Raw genomic sequence first — 27,796 nt, 5'->3', positions numbered from 1 at the left:
ACAGCATCTCCCAGCTCCACCACAGAAGCACTGGCATCCCTCCATCCCTAATGTTCCACCTTTTTTACTACCCTCTGTCAAGAGTGAGAAGACCTCCAGTGTGGACGATGAAATGAACAACTCCTAAGTGGGTAATAAATCTCACCGACTCTCCTGTGAGCTCCTCGCAAGTCCATTGTCAACGGAATCTTTCCGTGGGCTGCTAGCACTTGAAAATGAGGAGGACTCTCTTATTCCACCTCCAGGAATTGTTATTTCACGTTTGTATTAGTCTGCTTTGAGGTACACTCACAAAGGAAGACCCGAGAAGACTTTTAACCTCTCCTGGACAGAGCTGAAAGTCAGAGGTGGAAAGATGTGAAGAGTATAGGCTAAATGGAAAGAGGACCCGGTTCCTATAATGGCGTGTATCAGTTTCTCATGTCTGCTGTAACAAATTACCACAAAATGTGTGGCTCAAAACAACGGAAATGTATTCTCATGGCTTTGGAGACCGGAAGTCCAAAATCCAGCATGGCCGAGCCATGCTCCCTCCTGAGGCATTAGGGAAGAACCTAGTCCTACTACATCCATATTCTGATGGCTGCGGCATTGCTTGGCTGTGGCTGCACCCTTCCATTCTCGGCCTCTATCTTAACGTAGCCTTCACCCCTTCTCCCTGTGTGACTCTCCTCTGTGTGTCTCTTAGAAGGACACTTTGTGGATGTCGGGCCCATCCAGATAATCCAGGAAGATCTCATCTTGAGATATTTAGCTTAATTATCTCTGCCAAGACCCCCTTTCCAAATAAGGTTGCATTTACAGCTTCTAGGGGTAGGATATGGACGCATCTTTTTTTTGGGGGGGGGGCTACCATTCAGCCAACCACACTGCACCTGGAAAAGTATGTTTTGATAAAAAAAAAATGAAGAAAGGGTCATTTTTTTCCCCTTTGTCCTCTAAAAATAGGACAGGGAAGAAAGCTGGCCCTGAAGCGGCCATTGACAGAGGCTGGCTAGTATCATTTGGCCTAGCCATTCCCTCTCTATGGTTGCTGGTCCCTCTTCCATGATGGATACTTTCTAGTGAGCATAAAACATACAATATGAAGGCATTCACACTCCTGTAGCTGCATCCACACGCATCTGCTTCAGATCTCTCTGTCCCCAGTCTTCCAATTGTTCACTGACCTGTCACCCAAGTCATCTGCCACTGCCCATGTGTCTGCTTGTATTCTAACTCAGGCCACTTACCGTCCTATAAAAATTGGGTGACCAGGTATACTACCTAAAGTTGTCACCATGGCCTTCCAAGCCCCCACTGGGAGGGGTGGTGAGGCTGTTCCTGTCAGCTCATCCACACATCAGGCCAGCCTACCCGTAAATCAAACTGGGGCCTTCTTCCACTTCCGGCTGGCCACTGATGATGCTCCCTAGAGCCATAGATGTAAGGCAAGTGACAGCCACTGTGCAACATTGGTGGGTCACATGGCCACACGCTCGTGAGCTCGCTTATGCCTTCTGACTCAGCTCCCGTTCAACCCCAAGTGAATTAATTCCATCACACAAGGGCCCACCACCTGATCTCATGACTTGGTTGGTCTGATGGAACCAAGCTTGTGGTGGGCAATTGTTGTCCTGCCAGCATTTCGTACCTCACAGTCAGGGCTCCTTGTCCAGGGCTCAGAACATGCCAGTTGTTTTCCAGAATTCACCCAGTTCTTATTGCAAATGGCATGACTGAGTCCCAGAAACTTAGGGGTCAGTGTTATGATATCCCATTAAGATGTGTATTTTAAATTCTACATGGCACATTTTCCCACCACTGACAGCTGTAATACCACAATATCAGCCAGGTTGTATGGCCCACGTGACAAAACCTGGACCTCCTCCCAAGCCTTCTCCTGCTTAAGATACCACTCCAACGTGACAATTTTGTGCCACCCAGTATAGGGGTTGACGTTATGCTTCTTTCTTTATGGTGAGAGATGTAAGATGCAGTAATTTGTCCTGTTCTTTGGATGGGATGGATGTTACAGCATATCCCTGGCCACTGGATCCCTAAAATTTTTACTGATATGGCCAGTCCCTGAATCTTCATGGGGTTTATGTGACGCCCTCTGGAAGACATGTGCCTTACCAAACTTCCAAAGTGCTTGGGAGGTTTTGTCATCCAGCCACATTAGCACAATGCCATTGACATAGTAGATCAATGTGCAGGATGTTCAAACCATCCAGATTTCCTGGGAGTAGATTATGACAGAGAGTGAGAGAATTAGCATAGATCTGAGACAAACTGCAAATTAAGACTATGGACCATTTCATGTGAACGTGAAATCTTCCCGACCCCCTTTTCTGCAAAGGACATAAAAGAACCTATTTGCCAAATGAATGGCCATACACCATGCACCTGCGGCTGTGTAAATTTGTTCCAGCAAATTTTAACAAACATAGCACATTTTGCATGGCAGCTGTAAGTCGGGCTACCATTCAGTTAAGTTAGTGGTAGTCTATTGTTCTTCTTCACGTGGGTTTTTCAGGGCCCAGAGTGGTCAATTAAATAAAGATATGTTGGAAAACACTGTCACTACACCCTGTAGATCTTTAAGGGGCACACTAATTTCCATCACTCCCCCAAGGATACAATATTGTTTTTTTATTTATTGTCTTCATGGAGACAAGATGGGGAGGAGAGCACTACAGAGGCTTTTACTTGGGCTCTTACCCCATAGTCCAAGGACCTAACGTGGAGGTCAAGCCAACCATCAAGGATGTCTATTCCAATTATAATGTCCAGTCCAATTCCAAATATAATTATTTGAGGACCAGGGAAATGGTCATTGGACTCTGTTAACCTAATCTTGGCCACGACTCAATTTATTTCCCACCCCCAATATGTCCACTCTCTAACATAGGGGCCATGATAATGTTTTGAATTCCTGCATATCTATGTCAGCTTTGACCCCATGTTCAACAATCATTGAAATATTGGGTATTCTTTTCCAGTGCACAGTTTCCTGAGTAAATAGCCATAAGTCCTTTTGGGGAAAGACTGGGGTAATCATTATCACGTATGCTTGCTGTGAGGTAACAGAATCCCTCCTCCTGGATACCCAATCACTTTTTAATAGATGAATTTCAGGTCAAAAAATTGGTTCAGCTTCAGCAGCTCCTTAAAGAATCATGCTTTATTAGAGCAACTGCCCTCAACCTCCTGATCATTCATTCGTGATTTTTTTTCTTGGCACAGATTGAGTGGTACCCTTGTTGGCAGCATGTTTGGTTTTCTCCCAAGAATGCTGTAGCGTATAAATCATCTCTGTAACTCTTGGGCAGTCAGGTCCCCTGACCAAGCCTCCAACGTTGCAATTTATTGTGGTAAATGCATCCATCTGGCTTTGGGTGAGTAACTACCCCACCGGCTTTCAAGTTTTGGGTCCTACCCCATTGCTATCAGTGAGCCAAATTCTGTCATAGCCTCTCCCTGATCGGCCCTGGCTTACAGAAGAGATCCATCACAAAGTTCTCAGTGATGCTGGTGCCCCTCACCAGTGCACTCCTCATGGCCTGGGTGAATTCTCAAAGCCTTTCCATGGAACATTTGCAGTTAGTGGGTTTTCCGGTCTTACAGAGTCTCTCCAGCCCAGTATGCCCACTTCTCTGAGCCTTTTCATCTTCTCCACTGTCAGCCATGGTAATTCTAGCATTTCTACCTCACCTGGCATGGGCCAGCACTATTTCTGGGCTTCTGAGAGCCACCCTAATAGTGAGTTCACACTACCTTCTGAGGTCCTCGCCAGAGTCTTAAATCTCATAACCTGGAAAACTGCTCTCAAATCGATGAACTCTCCCTTATCTGACCTTATGTTTTGGTCTCTTTGTTCGAATCAGCACCCACAGAATCCAGTCTTATGTGTCCCCTTCCAGCTCCCACATGGACAGTGCTTATTATCACTCTTCTTGGGGGTAATTCCTTTCCTCCCTTGTCAGGATCAGTGCATCCCTGGCTGGATCCCTGTAATGTAACCTTAGCTGTAGACCTGGTGTTAGGAGGTGACGGGGGTGGGGGGGGTGGGGGGGTGGGGGGGGTTAGGCATGGCTGTGGAGCTGAGGGGCCACATGGTGTCTTGTGAGGCAGTGATCTCTGCACTGTATGCAAATAAGAGGGAGGGATAAGCCACTTCCTAGACTCAGAGGAATTCGGAGGAATCCACAGGAATCCAGATTCAAGATGGGGGTGGGGAGGTGGGGAGCTTGATGTCTGCAAAAATGGTGGAGCAAAAACCTCCAAAAGTCCATCCCCTCATAAAAGCAATGAAAAAAGACTGGCAAAAAGTAACAGAATCCGCTTTTCAGAACTCTGGAAACTAACCAAAAGCTTGCAGTAACCGAGGGAACACATATACAAGAAAAACAGTTGAATCTCTGTAAGAAAAGCAAACTTTGTGTCTTTTTGATTCAGCCTAATCCCATCCACCATGCCCCAGCTCAGCGATAGCCTTGAAAACCCCATCCTGTATCCCTGCCACCAGTCCAGAAGGAGCAGGACAAACATTCACAAAGAATTGTATTATTTGTTTTGGTCAGTCTGGTGGGTTCCTGGAAGGCCAGCTCAAAATGCTTGCCTTTATAGTGCCTAACTTGGAACCCACCTAGAGCTAAAGCCATTATCTGTAAGCATCAAAAACATTTACAGGCACATGTAAAAAAAATAAATTAAGAGCTAATAAATGAGTTGAGAGAAGTTGTGGGATACAAGAACAATATGCAGCTGTCAGTGGTATTCCCATACACTAACAATCAACAGCCCAGATTTCAAGTTTACAAAATTGTGTTTACAACAGCTGCAAAAAGAATAAAACATTTAGAAATAAATTTAATCAAGAAAGTCCAAAACTTGTACACCAGGGACAATAAAACATTAATGTAAGATATTAAAGGAGAACTAAATCAATTGAAACACATCCCTTGTTGTGGATTGAAAGACTTAATATTGTTAGAAAGGCAACATTCCCCAAATTGATCTATAGATTCCACTGAATCCCTATCAAAAGTCCAATATGTTTTTTGCAGAAATGAACTGGATCCTAAAATTCACGTGGAAATGCAAGTGACCTCAAATAGCCAAAGAACCTTTAAAAAAGAGGCACACAGTAGTAGACTCACACTTCCCAGTTTCAAAATATATTAAAAAGTTACAGTTTTTAAAACAATGTGTTACTGGGGCGCCTGGGTGGCTCAGTCCGTTAAGCCATCAACTTCAACTCAGGTCATGATCTTGCGGTTCATGAGTTGGAGCCCCGCATTGAGCTCTGTGCTAACAGCTTAGAGCCTGGAGCCTATTTCAGATTCTGTGTCTCTGTCTTCTCTGCCCTTCCCCCACTCATTCATTTTCTCTCTCTCTCTGTCTCTGTCTGTCTCTCTCTCTCTCTCTCAAAAAGAAATAAACATTGAAAATTTTTAAAAAAACAACAATGTGGTTCTGGCTTTGAATCAATGCATAAACCAATGGAATAGAGTTACAAGTCCAGAAAGTAGCCCATACATCTGGTGAACCGACTTTTGTCAAGGGTGCCAAGACCATTCAAAAGAGAAAAGAATAATCTTTCAGTAAACGTGCTAGAATAACTGGATATCCACATGCAAAAGAGTGAATTTGGGTCTTCATTTCATGAACTCAATCGAACAACGAACTCAAAACGAACTCAAAATGAATCAGAGACCTGGGGTGCCTGGGTGGCTCAGTTGGCTAAGCCACTGGTTTTGGCTCAGGTCATGAACTCACGGTTTGTGGGTTCGAGCCCCACATCCAGCTCTGTGCTGACAGCTCGGAGCCTGGAGCCTGCTTCGGATTCTGTGTCTCCCTCTCTCTGCCCCTCTCCCACTCATGCTCTGTGTCTCTCTGTCTTTCAAATGTGAATAAACATTAAAAATTTTTAAAAAAAATGAAATCAGAGACCTAAAACTGTAAACTTCTTGGAAACATACATGTAATTTTTAGTCACCTGACATGTGTCTCAACAGGGATGAACCTATAAAACATTATGCTACGTGACAGAAGCTGGATACAAAATGCTACATTTTGTAAGACTCCCTTTATATGAAATACCCAGAATAGGTAAATCGGTGGTGTCCAGGGCGTGGGAGGAAGAGGAAATAGGTGAGCACATGCTTTCTTTTGGGCATGATGGCTATGTTCTGGAATCAGGTAGTGATGATGGTTGCACATTTTGAGTAGATGAAAAACCACTGAATTACAGACTTAAAATCATATGATGGTGAATTTTATCTCAAAAATGTTTTTAAAGTATTTGAAGGAACACTGACTTCTTGTCCCTGTTCCCTGAGCCCCGGTCGTATTCTTTCCCATAAGGTCTGGCATTACATCCTACCTTGGTTCCCATTTATCCTTCTCTGGGCCTTGGCTACTCTGGCAATTCAGTTTGGGTCTCATCCTCAGCTTTGTGTCCCCCCTGCTGCAGGAGAACCGGGGGAAAGAGTGTTGGTATGTGACCAAGGTAGCTTTCCGTTGCTTGTTAAGCGACCTCAGGCGGTATTCTTCGCTTAAACCCCAATAGATCACACCAGCCATATTGTAGCAATCTCTTCCCCTGTTTTGCCACCCCAGTCCTCCACCAGAGAAGGTTGAAATCATTAGACTATTGCCTTCTACCAGGGGCTATGATGGGATCCTCATTACCACCCTGACTCGTGAGTGTGCCCACTCCAAACTCCATTTCTTTTGGCCTGCTGTCTCAGCACATTCCTGCTGCCAATTGTTGCAGACTGGGTCCCAGCGAAAGTCTCTGAGATGGAGGTTAGCATGTGAAGTGCTTGTTCGGGAGTGCCCTGGAGGGCCATGCCAGGGGAACAGAAGAGAAAGGAGGATGGGGCAGAGGGAAAGGTTGACCTGCCTGCAGGTCCAACATTAGCCTCAGAAAGACCCCACAGAAACTTCTAGAAATACACTGGTTCTTCAGAGTAGTCCTGATTGGGCCAAAAGAGCCAGACCTTTATACTTTTCAATCGATCAGTCATATCCTGCGTGCTGCCCAAGGCAGGGGAGGGCAAAATGGCTCTTTATAGCTCACCTTTGCCAACAGCTCATCGAAGGGGCATCGTAGGAAGCGCAGCTCAGCATCTGTCAGGTCCCGCGTTGGATTTCATGCTTCTGCTGTTCCCGTACGGATTCCCGTATAAATCCTAAACTCCTCACAACCCATTCAGAGTTCATATCCCTCCACTTCTCAGAAAATGTAAGAACCTTGCAGCAATATGGTTCCATTTACCACTGTTCTTGATTCTACTGCTGCCACATGTATTATATCTACGTACTTCACGCACAGTGTTACACATATTAAGTCTTTTTTTTTTACTTTATTTGTATTTATTTATTTTTAAATATAATTTATTGTCAAGTTAGCTAACATACAGTGTATACAGTGTGCTCTTGGTTTTGGGGGTAGATTCCCATGGTTCATCGCTTCCATACAACCCCCGGTGCCCATCCCAACAAGTGCCCTCCTCAATGCCCATCACCCATTTCCCCCTCCCCCTGCCCCACCATAAACCCTCAATTTGTTCTCTGTATTTAAGAGTCTCTTATGGTCTGCCTCCCTCTGTGTTTGAAATTATTTTTCCCCTTCCCTTCCCCCATGGTCTTCTGTCAACACACACAGTGTTACACATATTAAGTCTTTTTTTTAAAGTTAAGAGAATAAAAACTATGTACTCTTCTATACTTGCCCACATATTTACTATTCCTGGTGCCTTTCTCTCTTCCTGTCTCTCTCTTCTTCCCCTGTAGATCTAAATTCCCATTTGGGGTCAATTCTCTTCAGACTGAAGAACTTGTTTTATTTCTTATAATGTGAATCTGCTGGCCACAGATTCTGTCAATTGTCAGACATCTGCAAAGGTCTCCTCCATTTTTGAAGGGTCTTAACTCATTCACTCCTACTAGGTTGACAGGTACTTTTTTGTACTTTACAGACACTGCTCCATCATATTCTCATCTCCAAGTTTTCTGCCGTGAAGTCAGCCATTATTCATATTTTTGCTTCCTTATAGTTATTGTGAGCTTGCTTGGTTTTTGTGTTTGTTTTACCATTTCCAAGATTTTCTTGTTCTCTTTGATTTTCAGCAGTGTGACTATGACATGCCGAGGTGTGGGCTTCTTTGTATATATTCATCTTGGTTCAGTGAACTGTTTGGATCTATAAGGTTATGGGTTTTCATCAAACTTGGAAAAATTTAAATCATTAGTTTTTCAAGTAATATTTTTTGCCCCACTTTTCTCCTCCTGGGACTTCAGTTACATACTTTAAATTTCTTGATCTCATCTCGCAGATCAATATCTTCTCAAACCATTTCTTCTTGTTTTTCAAAATTAATTGTTTTCATTAATCAATCTGCAAGGTTATTGACCATTTATTTTGTCATACATAGCCTGCTGTTAGGCCCATCCAATTTTTGTTTTGGTTACTTTACTTTTTAGTTGTACAATGTCCATTTCGTTCTTTTTACGGTTTCCACTACTCTACTGAAATATTATAACTGTCCTTTTATTGTAGGCATTGCTGCCTTTAATTCCTTAATATATTTATAAGGCTCTTTAAAATTCCTTGTCTCCTTCTCATTATCACATTTGGGTTATTTCAAGGTAATGTTCTATTGATTTTTCTTATCTTGATTATGGGTCACATTTTTCTCCTTGTCACACGCTCATCGATTTTCAATTTTAGGCTGGAATTATGAATGCTGCATTGTTAAGAGTCCACACTGTAATGTCTTCATCCAGCCATCATCTATTTTTGTGCCAACAGGCAGTTGATTTATTGGCACATCAGGCTCTTCTAACGAGGCTTGATTTTAAGCTTCATCAGATGAGTCTAGAGCAGCCCTTACCCTAACCAGAGTAGCTGTGCTTGTAAGTGTGGCCTTTCCCGTATGTGAGCTGAAAGCTGGGGTGTTCAGTGGGTCTCTCTCCTCTGGCCGGCTGGATGTCCCTGACTCTGGTCACTGGACACCTTCTACCATCTTCCATCGTCCCCAGCAACTGCTCAGCCAGGCTCGTAGATTCTGCTCTGTTCACAAGCAAGTTATTGTTTGGCTAAAGACTTCATGGCTCCGTAGGGGTGAAGGTTGCCACATGCCATCCAGAGCCCTGCATCCAGGAGAGGTTTATTGAATGAATACATTTCATTTACATCGATTAGACACTCAGGGCTGACTCAGTTACTATCGGCATGTATCTTCTCCATTTGCTTTAGATATTTCCTTTCCTTCATCCCTCCTTCCCCTCTTTCCTCACATATCTTGAGTCCCAGGAGAAAATTCTGTACTGTGGAATTATTTCTGAAAGGATAGTATTTAAAATAAAACTGAAGAATAAGGTCATAAGGGATCACATTTTTCTACTCAAAAGGACAAAGCAAAACATTAAACACTCTAATCAAGGGATCATTGATTTGATTGTTGGCTGCAGAATCTCTTCTTCCGTGCCAACAAGGCCACAGGGGAGGAGAGGACAGCAGGACACTTCTGGGGTGGTGGCACTATGCACCCCAGGGCTCCTGCAGCCTTCTCTCCCCAGCACCTCCCCCATCCCACCAGGTTCCCCTGAGGCTGAGGCTGGGCAGAGTGAGTCTCAGGCATCAGCAAGGTGGAAAACTTCTGGAAGGCACCCAGGATGGACTTTAGAGGCAGAAGATGGAGACGGAAAAAGTCCGGTGGTCAGGAAGACCCTGATTATATCCCTGAGAGAACTGTGACCTGGAGAGGGGCAGCTGTTGGCAAGACGCACCAAGCTTGTGTTATAGAGTGGACGTAACCCGAGATCCTCTGGTCACATCACAGAGCCACCCTGCTGCTCTCTCTCAGACACTTCCTGGGGCGGCTGGGCCCCTGGGCACTTTACAGAGGCATAGCCTGACCCCCTTTACAGCCATCAGTCCAAGACCTAGAACCCCGTGGGCTGATTCACTTTGAAAAGATCACCCCAACTGCACCTGTCAGCAAAGAGCTGAGAGACACTGGAGGGGTCCCGGGAAGGAAGAGCTCTAGCCCAGGGGTCCACAGCACCCCCCACCCCGCCAATCAGTGGTGTCACATTGGGTAAATCCCTTTCTCCCTGAGCTGTTTCCTCCCCGGTAAATTCAAGACACCACCCGCACCCTCGACTCCTCCCTCCCTTCCTTCCATCCTTTCTTCCTTTATTCAAGCATTAGCTGAACTCCTGCCAGATACCTGGCCCAGAAATGAGTGAGTCTCTCTCCTGGATAGCTTCTGCACCCTGTCACCTCTGTTGGGTCATTGTGGGGATCAAATAAGAAGGCGATGTGACGGTGTCTGGTAGAGCAGAGATACTTTCCAGGCACGGGGTATGATTGCTATTTTTAAAGCAGTCCTATTTTAAAGGCAGGGCCTCCTTTAGCGGCATGTGGTGTGAGTAACAATGGCCAAGTCCGTGGGGGGAGCCCTAGAATGATCGTCCTGGTTCTGTGCTCGTGAAAGCTCAAAAGCCCCACCGTGTTGTCCGGCTGGCTGAGCTGGCATCGATCCAGCCTGGCTCCCCGGTGGAGCCATCTGCCTGCCCCCACTGTCCAGGGTCCTTCTCCCCTCCCCGGGGGGCCCATGGCAGGTGGGCCGGAGGGTGCCCAGGCTCCCTTGTGCCACTCAGGGTAGTCCTCAGCCAGCTCCATCGGAAAGGGAGGGGAGCACACTGACAGTGCGGGGGTTTCCTTTCGAGTTCTTCGGTAGACAGCCGTGTGCCGCTGGACCAGTTTTAAATTAGCTCCTATTTAACGTGTTCCTACAACAAACGTTCACATAGAAAAGTTCCCATCTGGTGGGCCTCCCCCTCCCCACTCTTGCTAATCGTGATCACTGGAATGCACCTGGGTGGCCAACACACGGCCCCCGGCTTTCCGTGCGCCGAGCTCCACGTCCGGCACCAAGCTGAACCAGTCACAAGCGTCTATCCACAGCCCCCGTGGGCTCATCTGAACGGGGAGACAAACCGGACCTGTGGGTCTCGCGCATTTCCATAATTATACAGTCCTGATGCTAAAGGTTCTGAGTTTATCCTGTACTTCAGGGTTTAGAGCTAACGAGGCAGTAAACAATCCAGGTCTCTCGCTGAGTCCCTCTCCACGATCCCCCTGCAATTAAAAGCAAGACACAACCTTCGTCTCTTTTCGGGGATCTTGCTCAAGTGCTTTGGAAGTCGGAGAGGCCATGAAAGCGAAGGTACATCGTGCGTGATTCTCTCTCCCAGGCTCGGTTTGTCTGTAAAATGGGTCAGTTACATCGCGGTGCTGGCCTCCCACGGCGTTTGCTGACTTCTGTCAAAATGGGGGTAAGGTACGAAAGTATAATGTCATTCAAATTTTTTAAAGCTACATTTATTCCATTTCTACATTCTGCGACGATGCCTGCAATGTCTAGTCTCCGCGTGTCCTTTTTGCTTGAAGTCCGGGCAAGAGGAGAAAATTTGTTGCTGTCATTGCTTCGGTTTGTGCTCTGCTTTTGAGGGTCTTGCCAGTAGCTCTGGGTCAGTCATCACAGGTTTTAAATGCACCGTCCTGGTCCATAAAGTACAACCAATTGGAACTGTTAGAGTGTGGATTTCTCCTTTGAGTCTACTGTTCTTGTGGCCGAAAAGTCTGTGTGGTATCTATGTCGGCAAATTAATTAAAGCCTTTTTACCACGATCTCGGTCCCTCAATCTTTCTCTTGTCACTCACACCCTAGCACCCACTCTTCCTTCCAGCCAGTCTCTCTGGCTGGCTTGCCCCTCCAAGCCACCAGACAAGCTAATCCTCGCCTGGAACATCCCACCCATCCCAGGCGAGGCTCCTCCCTTCCTTCTAAATTCAAGTGAAGACTTGCCTTTTATCGCAAACCCTTCCAGCATTGCTTCTCTCTGTTCCAGTCACTGTCATCTAAGTGATTGCAGCCTAATGACATTAATGCGGAGAAATGGGACCAGCTCATGATGGAAAGCAACAATTGTATGAATATGTATTTCTCTGGTTCTCATCAGTAATGCCTTTCTCTACCCAGTACATCTTATCTACCTCCAAACGGTGAATACATCAGAACATTTAGGACTGAAAAAAGTCTTGGCGGCTAAGTGACACGCCCAAGGTCACCAAGCTGGTTCAGGAAAGAGCAGGGACTGGACCCAGCTGCCTGTCTCTTACTGCCAGTGTTGGTAACACCGGGCACGCCACTCTCCCATCACGAGTCCAGATTCCCGGGAGAAACATCAGTGGTTTCAATGCACCAACCTAACCCCTACTGGGTGTTTTCAGAATCTAACTAGGTGATACCTCTTTGATAGAGTCCTCACAGGAAAAAAAGGGGGGAGGGGGCAGGCACCTGGGTGGCTCAGTTGGTCGAGCCTCTGAGTCTTGATTTCAGCTCAGGTCATGATCCCACGGTCGTGGGATCAAACCCTGCATCAGGCTCTGCACTGAGCATGGAACCTGCTTAAGATTCTCTCTCTCTCTCTCTCTCTCTCTCTCCTCCGCCCCTCCCCCCCATTAAAAAAAATAAAGTTTAGTAGTCCTTGTAGAGATTGACTACCAGGCATAATAGTTTCCTACAAATTGCCTCTTCCCAGAATGGATCCAACTTCTCTGAGCTTGCCATTTCAAAGGCAAGGCCTCGACAGGATCCTTGAACTCACAGCCCCTTCCATAACACACACACACACACTTTGCATCTGCAAATGGTCTGCCCTCTAGACAGAACAGGACTTTGATGTCTAATACTTTCAGGAAGCTCATCTATTAATCCCTGGAGCAGGCCAACACACTTATTTCAAACCACAGGACCCCTGGTGCACATACTTCTTAGCATAAACAGCTTCTTCCTTAATATACTGTGACTTTTTCTACCAAACTGGACTTTATTTTAGTTATTTCCATTTGAGACAAAGAGCAACTTGTGTTTAGACTATAAAATACTGACCATAGAAAATGGCCTCGAATGATCAGCTCTACTGACAAGTTTAGTAACTCTTTCAAAGGGGAGACCTCAAAACTGCTGGATAGACTCTGTCTCAGCAGCGTGAGTGGTGGTCAGCGACTGGTCAGATGACCATGAGATGTTGGAAGCACAGCGGCTGCCTGCACCACACAGGGAAGGTTCCGGAACCCGGAGGGGCCTGGCCTCCCCCGCTCGGCCGTTTGGAGCCAGGCCATCTCTCCAAGCTGTATTTACGACATGCTCCTGATCTACCTGAAAGTTCCCTGAGCCAAATCCTTAGGCTAAACTCCTAGCTCACGAGAGACCCGGGTTACTCGGCTCGCCAGGGCCTTGGTGGGAAGAGAAACCGTGAAGGAAAACTGCTGTCCTCTTTCCATGGTTGCACCATTGCACCCCTCCCCCAGCCCTCGGATGGAAAGGTGGACACTGGACCGCTTTGCAAACCGCAAAGGCCGGAGGAGGGTCTGGACTGTGCACCTGCCTCCCAGCCCAGCCTCCCACCGGTGTGGAGGGCTCTCAGTGGGTGAAGCCTCTACGGACTACCGACCTGGGCTGCTCCTTGTCAGCACCCAGCCAGCTGAGCCCCATCTGTGCGGGGTGAGGGCTGGCCTCTCACCGAGCTGTCTAGTTGGGGAGCAGGATCCCCAACCCCCCTCCTCAGCACAGGAGTGTTCCTGTCAATAAGTCCCGCAAGGATCTGATAAAGTGCCTGGCACGGGGTTCGCTGTTCCGGGGTCCAGAGCGTGACCTGCGGCAGCCAGGAAAGGCTTCACCTGTGAGCTGGGAACCGAGTCTTTGGGAAGTGGTGTTGTTTGGGAAGAAAGGCTGGGAGGGTGCGGCGGCGCGGACGTGAGGCCGGAACCCATTTGAGTGTCGGTGAGGAGCGGGGCCAAGCGGAGCCAGATGTGAAGGAGGCAGAGGCCCTGGAACCTCAGCGGAAGGTGTGCACCTGTTCCCCGAGTGGGACACCACTCTCTGTCACTGTTTCCTCTGAGGGACACGCCCTGCCTCTCCTTTGTCCAGTTGGTACCTCCCCGACCTTCAGGACCAGGGTCACGCGTCACTCTTCTGGGAAGCCCTTGCGGGCCTCCCTGCTGGCACTGTATCCCAGCCACCCCTGTCCTGTGTCCCCCTTGCCTTAGCACTTGTGGGGACAAGGACTGGCTTGCTGGTCGACCTCCCCAGTAGGCGGTGAGCACCCAGTACCTGGCTCCAAGCCCAGCATTCAGTCAGCATTCAAATCACAGTCTGCTGAGCGTTGGGGGGCAGGGGGTGCACTCTGCCCCCTAATGGGGATCTACAAGGATTAGAGGGAGCCTTCCTTGGCTGGCATGGCTACTGGAGAAGATTCAACATCTCCAGGCTTATGCACCTGCCAAGGCTCAATGGCTGCTAAGGATCTGAGACGCCTCTCAGCACTGCCATTACCCCACGTGAAGAACCAAATCTCAGTTTCTCAGACACTGTCACAGGGTCGCCAGACATTATTAAAATCTTTACCTTTGATCCAGAAATCTCGTCCTATAGAAATAAAAGCACATTCCAACGCTTAAGTCATATACAAGGATGTTTGTTGCAGCTTTGTTCACGGTGGTAACACACTGAAGACGACGAGAATGCCATCGAGGGGCACACACGCAGCTGTTGTGACATACCCACACCGTGGAACGCGTGTGCTATTGGGAAGGGGGACTGCCCACCTCCGCGAAGTGACTGGGAATGATTTGCCGGAGGTCTTGCTGAGTGAGAGTAGCAAGATGGGGCTCTCCCTTCCCTTGCCTTTCCCATCCTTTCCAGAACAGCTCAGCCCTAACGTCTTTGGTGGGGCTAAGCAGGGTGGGCAGTCACACATGGGATGTTGGGGCCTGGTCAGGGGAGGACGGCATCCTTGTAGAACAAGTCAGATTCTGAACAGAGCATGGAGAGTGTCCGTGCACAGGGAACCCGGAGCAGAGAGAGGAGGGTGAGAACGTAACGTAAGGGGGTGGCCCAATGGAGGTGTCAGAGCCTGAGGGAGTGAGAAGAGCGTCCATTTCCAGGGGGTGCCCTGGCAAGATGTCAGAGGCTCAGCGGAGAAGACAGGTCCTGCAGTGTGGGAGCCTGGCCTGGGGTCTCAGAGCCCCAGAAGGGCGAGAAGGTGCTCACGGGGTGGGGGGTTGGGGTGTCCCAGCGTGGGGTGACTGGTCCAGGAGGGCTAAGAGGGACTCTGCCTGGGGGAACAGCCCAGCGTGTGGGTGCTGGATCCCCAGCAGGGGGGAGGGGGAGCAGGGGCATAACGTGGGGTGCAGGCAGCAGGTGAGGAGAGCATCCACATAGGAGAGGATGTAAGGCACAATGGAAGGCTGTTTGTATGCCAGGGGATCCATCACATGACATGTTAAGAATGATAGAGCCATATTCCTCCCTGTGAGAGATGGGATTGACAGATAAGAACCCTCCAAAATTGGGATAAACCCAGCAGTTTTAAATTGGAAGCAGGGATATCGATGTGAGTTCATGGTTGCCAATATACACAATTATAGTATGTATATAATACATAATATATAAGAACGGATATACATATTCTAATGTGTGTATGCGTAGGTACATATGGGTGTGTGCACATATGTGTGAATATACATGTGTGTGTGTGAACATGCATATAAAATCTCTAACTCTGCTGACTGGGGGAGAGGGTCCTTAAGAAGTGGCAGATTCTGCACCAGCATTCTTCTCGAAGCTAGAACAAGCAATCCTAAAATTTGTATGGAACCACAAAAGATCCCGAATAGCCAAAGTAATATTGAAGAAGAAGACCAAAGCGGGAGGCATCACAATCCCAGGCTTTAGCCTCTACTACAAAGCTGTAATCGTCAAGACAGCACAGTATTGGCACAAAAACAGACACACAGACCAATGGAACAGAATAGAGACTCCAGAATTGGACCCACAAAAGTATGGCCAACTAACCTTTGACAAAGCAGGAAAGAATATCCAATGGAAAAAGACAGTCTCTTTAACAAATGGTGCTGGGAAAACTGGACAGCAACATACAGAAGAATGAAACTAGACCACTTTCTTACACCATTCACAAAAATCAACTCAAAATGGATGAAGGACCTGAATGTGAGATAGGAAACCATCAAAACCCTAGAGGAGAAAGCAGGAAAAAAGCCTCTCTGCCTTCAGCCACAGCAATTTCTTACTTGACACATCTCTGAAGGCAAGGGAATTAAAAGCAAAAATGAACCATTGGGACCTCATGAAGATAAAAAGCGTCTGCACTGCAAAGGAAACAATCAACAAAACTAAAAGGCAACCAATGGAATGGGAAAAGATATTTGCAAATGACATATCGGACAAAGGGCTAGTATCCAAAATCTGTAAAGAACTCACCAAACTCCACACCCGAAAAACAAATAATCCAGTGAAGAAATGGGCAAAAGACATGAATAGACACTTCTCTAAAGAAGACATCCAGATGGCCAACAGGCACATGAAAAGATGCTCAGCGTCACTTCTCATCAGGGAAATACAAATCAAAACCACACTGAGATATCACCTTACGCCAGTCAGAGTGGCTAAGATGAACAAGTCAGGAGACTATAGATGCTGGAGAGGATGTGGAGAAAAGGGAACCCTCTTGCACGGTTGGTGGGAATGCAAACTGGTGCAGCTGTTCTGGAAAACAGTGTGGAGGTTCCTCAAAAAATGAAAAACAGATCTACCCTGTGACCCAGAAATAGCACTGCTAGGAATTTACCCAAAGGATACAGGAGTGCTGATGCATAGGGGCACTTGTACCCCAATGTTTATAGCAGCACTTTCAACAATAGCCAAACTATGGAAAGAGCCTAAATGCCCATCAACTGACAAATGGATAAAGAAGATGTGGTTTATATACACAATGGAATACTACGTGGTAATGAGAAAGAGGAAATGTGGCCTTTTGCAGCCACGTGGATGGAACTGGAGAGTGTTATGCTAAGTGAAATAAGTCATATAGAGAAAGACAGATACCATATGTTTTCACTCTTATGTGGATCCTGAGAAACTTAACAGAAGACCATGGAGGAGGGGAAGGGGAAAAAAAGTTACAGAGGGAGGGAGGCAAACCATAGGAGACTCTTAAAAACTGAGAATAAACTGAGGGTTGATGGGTGGTGGGGGAGAGGGGAAAGTGGGTGATGGGCATTGAGGAGGGCACCTGTTGCGATGAACGCTGGGTGTTGTATGGAAACCAATTTGACAATAAATTTCATATTAAAAAAAAAAAAAGAAATGGCAGATTCCATGCTGGGGTAGGGAAAATGCACGACGGGCTTGAAACTTCTTGCGTCGGTGAGCAGGAAGGTGTTAGAATAGTGATAGGACTTACCAAAAGGATACGGACACGGGCCTCAAAATGCGTAACGATAGTTAATAGATTATAACCTATAAATACAAAAACCAAGTATGATTCCATGTGATATGCATAAACGCGTAAACAAAAATTCGGCCAAGGAACAAGATATTTGCAGAGAGTCACGATGCCTTCCCACAAACCGTTGATTACGAAGGGAAAAAGAGTAACCGTATAGTAAAAAAAAAAAAAAAAAAAAATACGGGCAGACACCATCTTGATCAAGCTGTGAAGGTGAACGTCGCGAGTATTGGTAAATGAAACTGCGCACCACCTATGGGGTTCCACGTGAAAAGCCAGCATCATTTCTGTAATATTCCTGCTAACGATGCCAACCTGTGTGTAGGAAATACAGACCAAAGTAATCAGACGTAATGAAGCATCAGGTCTACACCTTGGTCCACGTGCGTCAGGGCTTAAAAACAACGACAAAAACAGGTACTTTAAACAACGACAAAAACAGGTACTTTAAACAACGACAAAAACAGGTACTTTGTATTATACTTGCAACTTTTCTGTAAGTTTGAAATTGTTTCAAAATGTAAAATACGTAATGAGTAACGCAAAGCAAGATGTTGAAAGCTGTGTGATATATGATCTTAATCGTGTGAAACAATGACCTGCCCTCACATAATATATACATGTTTGGGGGGGGGGGCGGGTAAATGCCTCTTTGATTACATGATGATATAGAGAAATGTGTACTCCAGCCTGATGAGTTGTACACAGGTGACCTTGGGCAGAGGCAGAAGAACGAGTCAAGCATAAAAATAAGAGAAAGGCTACATTAAAAATTTTTTAATGTTTATTTTTGAGAGAGACAGAGCGCTAGTGGGGGAGGGGCAGAGAGAGAGGGAGACACAGAATCCGAAGCGGACTCCGGGCTCCGAGCTGTCAGCACAGAGCCTGATGGGGGGCTCGAAACTGCAAACCGTGAGATCATGACCTGAGCTGAAGTCAGACGCTCAACCGACTGAGCCACCCAGGTACCCCACTACATTAAAAATTTTAAATGTGCGGGGCGCCTGGGCGGTTCAGTCGGTTGAGCGTCTGACTCTTGATTTCAGCGCATGTCGTGATCTCATGGATCGTGGGTTCCAGCCCCGTGTCGGACTCTGCGCTGACAGTGCCCCTCCCTCCCTCTCTCTCTCTTCCTTTCTCTCAAAATAAATAAATAAACTTTAATGTGCACTGTAAGCCATCATTATCTTGTACTTCATGTAAAACAATGTATGTATTAGTCACCAAGGGCTGCCAAACCCCGTAGGCTGGCAAGTCAGCTCTGGAAGTCAGACGTCCGAGATCAAGGTGTCGGGAGGGTCGGTTTCACTCGGAGGGCTCTCCTGGACTTGCGGGTGGCCACCTTCATGTCCTCCCACACGTGGTCTCTCCTCACACACGTGTGCATCCGTAGCGTCTCTGTATGTGTCCAGATTTCCTCCTTATAAAAAAACTCATTATATTGGATGAGGGTCCACCCTAACAAACTCATTCTAACATAATTACTTCTTTAAAGGCTCTGCTTCTGGGGCTCCTGGGTGGCTGGCTCAGTTGGTGAAGCATCCAACTTTGGCTCAGGTCACGATCTCATAGTTTGTGGGTTCGAGCCCCGTGTCAGGCTCTGAGCCGACAGCTCGGAGCCTGGAGCCTGCTTTGGATTCTGTGTCTCCCTCTCTCTCTGCCCCTCCCTGCTTGTGCTCTCTCTCTCTCTCTCAAAAATAAATAAACATAAAAAAATAAAATAGAATAAATAAAGTAACATAAAATAAATAACATAACATAACATGAAGGCTGTACTTCCAAATACAATCATTCCGAGGTACTAAGAGTTAGGACCTTCCGCATACAAATTTGAGAAGGACAGGATCCCGCCCAAATCGGTATGACTATGTGTGAGTGTGCGTGTGTGTGTGCACGTGCACGCACAAAAGCCTTCACCCTGAGCATCCCATGTGTTCCCAGTCCAAGCAAACATCCATTATGACTTGTTCTGCACTTCTTCCTGAAAACAGATTTGGTGACTTTTGCTCTTCTGAAACAAATGTTTTTATAGGGTTGAGTGTTTCCTGAGTTTTCTTAGTTCCAGCTGAAAGCCACAGTAACTCTTGCTTCGTTTTAGGTAAACGCGGACTTGGTAAATGATGAGGGATAGGGCAGTCCTCTCTGCTAACAGGGTGTTTGTGAAATGACACAGAGAATCCCCTTGTCTTTGGGGTGGAATGGCCGGAGAGCACAATCCAGCCATTCAATTCCGGTTCCACTTGTCCTGAAGTTTATACCTTTGCTCTCATCGTGTCTTCGTCCGGTATATCGCTCTGTGATATCTTCAAGACAACTTCATCCTCCCTCCCCTCCGCCAACTGAGATTTCTTTCCCCTGCACCTTTTGGTCCCACCTAATTCACTTCCATCCTCTCCAGCATCTACCGTCTCCTGATTTGTTCATTTGAGCCACTCTGACTGGCGTGAGGTGATGTCTGAGTATTGGAGGCATTTCCACAGCAAGCCAAACACTTCCCACATCGCTGTGAGCGTGACGCGACAGGGAGTTGAGATGCTGTAACACTGAATCCGCAAGGAGCATCCCAAAGAAAACACAGACGTGGGTTTTTGTTTTTGTTTTTGGTTTTGGTTTTTAATAAACCAGGCTTTGGAAACCGTGTAGTTTCATTGTTTGGGTTGCGTTGGACTGTTCCTTCAGCGTGGGTGAACGTAGCACTTCGTTTGGGGAGAAGAAGTGCCTCCAATAAACCTGCACATCTTCCCTTTTCCTTCTTCCAGACTCTGATGGGATGTGCAAACCCTGAGGTGGACAGAAGTGAACTCCCCCGCAGAGCTCAGCTAAGTGGACCGAGTTGTACCATTTACCTGTTGTATCATTCTTTTTTTAAAAAAAAATTTTTTTCAACGTTTATTTATTTTTGGGACAGAGAGAGACAGAGCATGAACGGGGGAGGGGCAGAGAGAGAGGGAGACACAGAATCGGAAACAGGCTCCGGGCTCCGAGCCATCGGCCCAGAGCCCGACGCGGGGCTCGAACTCACGGACCGCGAGATCGTGACCTGGCTGAAGTCGGACGCTTAACCGACTGCGCCACCCAGGCGCCCCTACCTGTTGTATCATTCTTCAAACCAAACGCGGGAGAGCCCTGGCCGGGTCTAGAGAGCTCTGCGGTTCGCCAGCCGGATGACCTCACTTGACCAGCCCCTCCCCGGTGTCGCGGACAAGGACACTCCTGCTTATGCCTCCACTGGACGGCCAGCTAGGCTGTGGATCACACACGAACGTGCCCGCCGATGGCAGAGCCCCATGCGAACGGGAGGCGAGAGGCGGTGTTAGTGTGGCGGGGATGGGAAGGCGGGCTGGGGGGCTGGGGTCCGGGGGCGGGTTTCTCCCTGGGCACTTTCCTCTGAACCTCGGATTACTCACGGGGAAAGCAAGGACACAAGAGCCACCCTCCCAGCTGTCAGGTCCACAGCTGGACCATCCAGGACATCAGACAGCATTTTCCCAGGAGGCGCCACTGTCCTGTTTGACCGTCTCCCCAAGGACACCGCTCTGTGAGCAGGAGATGGGTGGAGTAGAGCCCACAGCTCCTGGGAGCAATGGATCCTCAGCCCCCCGGCCCTGGGAAGTGCGTCCCTGAGTGGCCTGGTGCCGTGCGGCCGGCTCAGCAGCTGTCCTCTGCTTGCTTCCTGTCACGTTCCTGAGGACTCTGCAAACACCACAAGGTGGAGTCCACGGCTCAGCCTCCCTCAGAACGAGGACAGCTTCGGAGCTCTGCTTCAGATCAGAGCGCAGTCTCCCTGCCAAGTGTGACCATCTCACTCAAGCACGCCGCGGAGAGTGGGGGGTTGGGGAGCCCCACCCCGCTCACCCAGCAGCCCGGACCACACTCGCAAAGCTATCCTAACAGACCCCGCCCAGGCCTCACCAGCTCACGAGGGACAGGGAACTTGCCCTGTGTTTCTTCTCCATCCTTCTCACGCTTGGGGCCCGTTCACTCATTCATCCCTTTATGGAAACCTACCGTATTCCGGGCACAGTGTTAGCGACAGAGCACACGCGCACGTGAATGTCATCATCCCTGCGCGGTTCACGATCCAGGGAAAGGTGAGCAGACAGGAGGTGTGGGCATTCGACAAACACTTGATGGGCGTACTAATATAAAATCAGTGCCCACACTTTAGATGTTCCTGCACATTCATGTGGAATATTAACACGCTCATCAAAAATATTTTGAGGTACAGGCCATGGAACAATCTGATCTAATGGCCCCAGATGAGGAGACAATTCTTGATTTTGAACCCTGAAGCCCAGGTCTCTGGTAATCCACGAAACGAGTTAGTGAAGTTTTCAGATTTGCAAGTAGGAAGGGCTCCGTGCCAGTGGTGGCTCATAATCACGCTGCGGGGTCTTTGTTTTCATCAGAAACACTTTTTTTCCGGCTTCCTAAATGAGGACAATGACGGCCCGGATTGCTGCATACCTGTGTCTTTAAGGAGAATCTGTTTTTCGAAGGTCCATGGAAGGAATCCATCACCAGGGCACTGACTCCTTCTTAGGGTACCCAGGGCTTGCTCTGTTACCCCAAGAAAAAAGTAGAAAAGCTCCTAGCGGGAGCGTGTGTGTCTCAGGCTTCCTCCTGGCTCTGTCCCCTTTCAGCGATGCCAGAAAACCACCTCTCCGGGCACGTCTTCCTGAGTCATCCTGCTTTACATAACCCACTTTGAAGCCTCTTGGCACGTATGCGTGTGGTTTGTATATGGTTTTACAGACATCCACCAACCACCAACATAATCACTTTTCCCTCTGTTTACCCTCCCGATGTGGGCTCTTTGGGGGGGATTTTTATTTAGCCTGCAGAATAGAGGTTATATCTACATGCCCTGTAGGCTTGTGAAATAAACATGTATTTAGTCATAATCTTATCCTGTGGTTAGAAAAACAAATTGTCACACATGTTCATGATACCAATTGCCCATTGTAGAGTTCCATTAGCTGCGCTCTGGGATTAGCATGGTGACAGCAAATGTTGGTGAATTTGAAGTGAACTTTCTTACCAGGACCTACCACCCAGAGCTATATTTGTGGAGGACTTTCTGTTTACAAAAATCTTACACACACATTTTCTCCATAAATGTCTCCATAGCATTATGACGTAGATACAACTGTTTCCATTTTTCAGGTGGGGAAAGAGACGTTGGGGGTGTTCCAGACCACAGAGGTGATAAGGGCACAGATTCGAGCCCTGGTGTTCTGAAATAGCTCACTGTTTTCCACCCGTCATAACTTCCCCATGTGATATGCATGTACAAGAGCCTCTGTGCTCACCGACAACCTACTCCGTTCTAACAATTCCTCACGTTGGGCATCTGGCTCGGTCCCTGACACTTACAGGTGAAAGTGACAAGCCCCTGCAGTTGAATGTGGAGGTCCCTCCCGACTTCTTGCCCACACTTGGGTACTGATTTCCCTGATGCCTGGAACCAGATCTTCTGCATTCTCTGTAACTCAAAGTCTTGGGCACATAGCAGCTCACTCCGGATCTGTTGAAGAAGTTAACGAATGTTTTCTGTGAAGCTAGAGATCCAGTTCCCATGCCCCTTTTTTGTGAACTTTGGAGGTTATGCTGCAAAAACTTGAGTGTCCTCAGCCTCTGGGGAACCAGGCTACACCTGACCCTTGGGGTCAAGCTCATTTCTTCCCCCAGGGAATTTTTTCAGAGGGCTTTGTGCCACAACAGGAGGAGAGATTTGCAATCCACTTTGCATAGCTGGCTCCCTCCAGGGGATCCGAATAGCCAGGTCTTTCAGGGTATGTGATTGCAGACATGTTTAGTTTCAAGCATGTTTAGTGGTTTTAAGGATACGAGTCCATCGGGGTATCTATTCCTATGGAGCTGCCCTGAGTTCCAAGCACCCCCCTCAACCCCCCAGACAAACGCGACTCCAGAGCAGTGAGTTTCTCCTTGAAGGTTCACAGTTTGTGTGTATTGGCCGTTATAGACACTCCCTGAGATGTGGCCAGTGCAATAGGCTGCTCACTTAGAAAACAGCCTAGAAGAGCAGCTTGGCGGAGCTAGTGGAACCTTCCTTTCCACTTCTGCCTTGAAATAAAGCGCATCATTTTGAGACAAAGGGGGTTATGATGAAATCACTTGCTGAGAAAAATACAGGTAACGTTAAAAGTGTAACATCACTAGGATGTGTTGGATGCTCGTTACAAGGAAGTCGCTAATGTTTCTTCCTCCGCCCTGAACCTGAAAAAGCTAACATAAATTGTATGTGGAAGACAGATTGAAGGAGTAAGAATAATCAGTGAATAGGAATGGTACAGGTCTTTTCTACAGAAGACCTTTTCTAGAATTTAGAGTAGCATTATAGACGTAGAAGACAGAAAAAGAAATAGAGCTGAGAGCCCATGAACAGATCATAGTATATATAAGACGTCTATATTGTACAAAAATGGCATCAGAAATCAATGAGGACAAGTCTCTTTAAAGCGATGGTGCTGGGAAACTTTCTTGACATTTTGGAAAATATCATATTGTTTTCTTATCACACACCCCTAACAAAAGAACGATAAGACATAAAAGCAATGGAAGAAATAAAAGGAAAACATCTATTTAAATTTTAATCGCCTTTGTAAGTTGAAACTCCTTAAGATAAGAAGACCAAAAATAAGCTGGGAAAAAAATCGTTGGCACAAATTTGCAGCTTCCTAAAATGTACTGACTCTGCCTTGCTCGCCATTTCTGCGGAGAACAGGCTATTTCTGTGTTGGGATAGACTGTCCTGCTCTTATTTCTGCTTTTAAGATCTCTGTGCCCATGTACCCTCTGGAGACACAGAAGCACCATGCGTGGAGATCCTACCATTTACTTACCAACTATTTACTTATGGAACATTTATGTATAGTATCTAGGCATTTCCATGACTGAGGATTTTATCACGGTAAATACATTTTTAGAACTTGTATTACTTTAGGCTTAGATTTTTAAAACTAGAAATGTGCTCTGATCCCTTTAGGAGAAGTCAATTTGTAACATGCTCAAGGGAGCAAAAACTGAGATTTGAGGGGCGCCTGGGTGGCTCAGTCGGTTGGGTGGCCGACTTCGGCTCAGGTCATGATCTCGCGGTCCGTGAGTTCGAGCCCCGTGTCGGGCTCTGTGCTGACAGCTCAGAGCCTGGAGCCTGTTTCGGATTCTGTGTCTCCCTCTCTCTGACCCTCCCCCATTCATGCTCTGTCTCTCTATCTCAAAAATAAATAAACGTTAAAAAAAACAAAACCTGAGATTTGAAAAGAGTGAACTTGACCCGACTTTGAGTGGGTAGTTAATAGGAACAAAGACCTTCACTGAGAAGGGAATAATTCCCTTCAAGCGAAAAGAGGGTTCTGAATGCAAATCAGTGACAGGCGGATCTACCAGGGCAGGAAGACTCCAAGGTATTCAGTACCTGCAAGGCGTGATTTACCTAGCAAACAAACCCATGATTTATTCAGTTCCTGTTCAGTTCCAGTATAAAACTAGGATCAATTTTGCTTAAGAAGATAGCTATTAAACACCGTACAGTGTAAAATCATAGCCACATGCATACATGTTTGTAAGAAGAAAGTAAAAACTGGCTCATTTGCATCTTCTGCTTCTGACAAACAAGGAGTAACAGAGACCAGACTGCCTCCTGAAACAATTAGAAACACCAAATGAAATGTATCGATCAACAGTTTTTAAGGCAGTGGACACCAGACAATGAAAGACAGCGATCCAGGGAGTTGGGAAATAGACAAGGTGAGTCCTCTGATCACCCCAGCTCATAGTCTGAGAGTTTCCAGACCATGGTACAGGGATGGGGAATCGTAGTGCCCAGTGGACTCCCTGGGTAAACAGAGCTCTACTGAAAACACAGAGCTGAAAGTGTAAGAGATCAAGGTACCTCAAGTCTGCAGAATAAAGCACCAGAGAGGAGAGAGCTGCATGGAGGGAGAATTTCTGAGAGCTGTGGAGGGAACCCCTCAAGAATCCAGCAGAATGCAGGTAGGGCACACGCACACGAGGAAACTCTGAGGCAGGAGAAAGAACTGTCTGAGAGAGCTGGAGAGAAGAGGGTCAAGCACTCACACAGGACCAGAAAAGGTGCCTGTCCCCACAGCAAAAGGTGCCCAGAGAATGAGAAATATTTAAAAATCATACAGAGGCACTTCATATTCAAATCGCACAAACCACTGATAAAATCTGAAGAGCAGCCAAAGGACACATTAAGTACACAGGAGCAAAGATAAGGATGACGGCAGATTTTTTTTTTTTTTTCCCAACACTTGATTTCAACTCAGGTTATGACCTCACACTTTGTGAGTTCAAGCCCCCCACCGGGCTCTGTGCTGACAGTGCAGAATCTTCTTGAGATTCTGTCTCTCTCCCTCTCTCTCTCTGCCCCTTCCCTACTTGTGCATACACACACTCTCTCTCAAAATAAATAAATATTTTACAAAGTAAAAAATAAAAAATAGCTCACTTTTGGGGGGTACCTGGCTGGCTCTGTTGGAAGAGGACGTGACTCTTGATCTTGGAGTGTGAGTTTGAGTCTGACATTGGGCATAGAGATTACTTAAAATGAAAAAAAATATTCTAAAAAACAGCTAAGTTTTTAGGCAAAAAATATTTTAAATCTTAAGTTTTCAATTTTTAAAACAAAAAAATCTTTTTAACTTTTAAAGCTTCTTAACAATAACCAAAAAGACTTTTTTTATTTTACGTTTTTATTTTATGTTATTTTATGTTTGGAGGGGGTTAGTAAAAATGTATGTCAACAATACCATGAAAGCAAGAAGAGGAAAATAGAGTTCTACTACTGTATATAAATGCTTATATGGAAGTCACATAATATCTCTTGAAGTATGTTTACTGTAAACTCTAAAGCAACCACTAACATAGCAAAACAAAAAGTTTTAGCTAAGAAGTCAACAAAAGAGATTAAATGCAATAATAATAATAAACAATCCAAAAGGAGAAAGAACATAGGAAAAAGAACAAAAAGGTAAATAGCAAGATGATAGACTTAAATCTAACCATGTAAATCATCACATTAAACATAAATGGTCTAAAGATCTTAGTTAAGAGTTTTAAAAGGCACAAGTTGTCAGAATGCATAAATGAAGCAATATCCAACTAAATTCTGCTTACAAGAAACCCACTTTACATGTAAAGAAACAAGAAGGTGAAACAAAAGGATGGAAAATGATATGACTTGCTAATCCTAGTGAAAAGAAAGCTAGAGTAGATACTAATATCAAACAAAGTAAACTAAAGAGCAAATAATATTGCCAGAGATTAAAGGTTATTTCAGTAAGATAAAGGATTAATTTATCAAGAGGGTAGAATAATCCTAAAAGTTCATATAACTGACAACAGAACTTTGAAAAACATGAATAAAAACCTGATAGCTATAGAAGAAGAAATGGATGAATTGATAATTATAGTCAGAGATTTAAATATCACTCTCTCAACAATCAATTAAACAAGCAGTCAGGAAAGAAAGGCTATATGAGACGTGAAAACACTACCAGCCAAGTTGACCAAATTGCCATTTATTGAACACTCTACCCAACAACAGCAAAATACACATGCCTGTCAAGTGTATACACAACATTTACCAAGACAGTCATATTCTAGCCCGTAAAATATGTCTCAATAAATTTAAAAAGGGTCAAGTCACACAGAGTATATTCTTTGACCACAGTGAAATTAAATTGGAAATCAATAACAGAGACATCACTGAAAAATCCTCAAATATTTGAAAATTAAGTAGTATTTTAAATTAAATAAATTTAAAATTAAAATATTAAAATGTTTTAAATTAAAATATTAAAATAAAAATATAATATTAAAATTATATAAATTAAATATTATTCAAATATTTTTGAATAATCCATGGATCAGCCAGGAACTTGAAAGGAAAATTAGAAACAACTTTGAATTGAATAAAAATGAAAACATCACAAACCAAATTCTGTGGAATAACACCAAAGCTGTATTTAGAAGGAAATTTATAACACCGAGTTCCTATTATTTGAAAGGACAAAAGGTCCCAAGTCAAAAACCTCAGATATCATCTTAAGAGAGTAGGAAAAGGAGAGCAAACTAAACCCAAAATAAGCCAAGGAAAGAAAATACTGCTAATAAGGACAAAAAATCAATGAAATAGAAAACAGTAAAAGAACAGAGAAAATTAATGAAACCAAAGCTGGTTCTTAAAAAAAAAAATCAATAAAATCGATAAACCTCTAACCAGACTGATCAGTAAACTAGAAAAGAAAGAAAATTCACAAATTACCAATATCAGCAATGAGAGAGGTGGCACCACTGTAGAATCCACAGACATTAAAAAAATAATGAGAAAATATTATGAACAAATTCCTGCCTATGAATCCTACAACTTAGA

General features: G+C 45.7%; 1 long non-coding RNA gene across 1 annotated transcript; it reads right to left on the bottom strand.

Annotated features, from left to right (window-relative positions):
* Window positions 1–7,317: 7,317 nt before the first annotated feature.
* On the bottom strand, window positions 7,318–25,525 carry LOC147581350 (uncharacterized). Its single transcript, XR_015251700.1, has 2 exons — window positions 25,292–25,525; window positions 7,318–11,323 (listed from the first exon to the last, which is right to left on the bottom strand). It is a non-coding gene; the product is annotated as an uncharacterized LOC147581350 (long non-coding RNA).
* Window positions 25,526–27,796: the final 2,271 nt, after the last annotated feature.

The sequence above is a fragment of the Puma concolor genome, chromosome B2 (assembly GCF_028749965.1).
Source record: "Puma concolor isolate L17-30 chromosome B2, mPumCon1.1.hap2, whole genome shotgun sequence".
NCBI lineage: Eukaryota > Metazoa > Chordata > Mammalia > Carnivora > Felidae > Puma > Puma concolor.
This window is presented reverse-complemented; position numbering and strand designations above follow the sequence as displayed.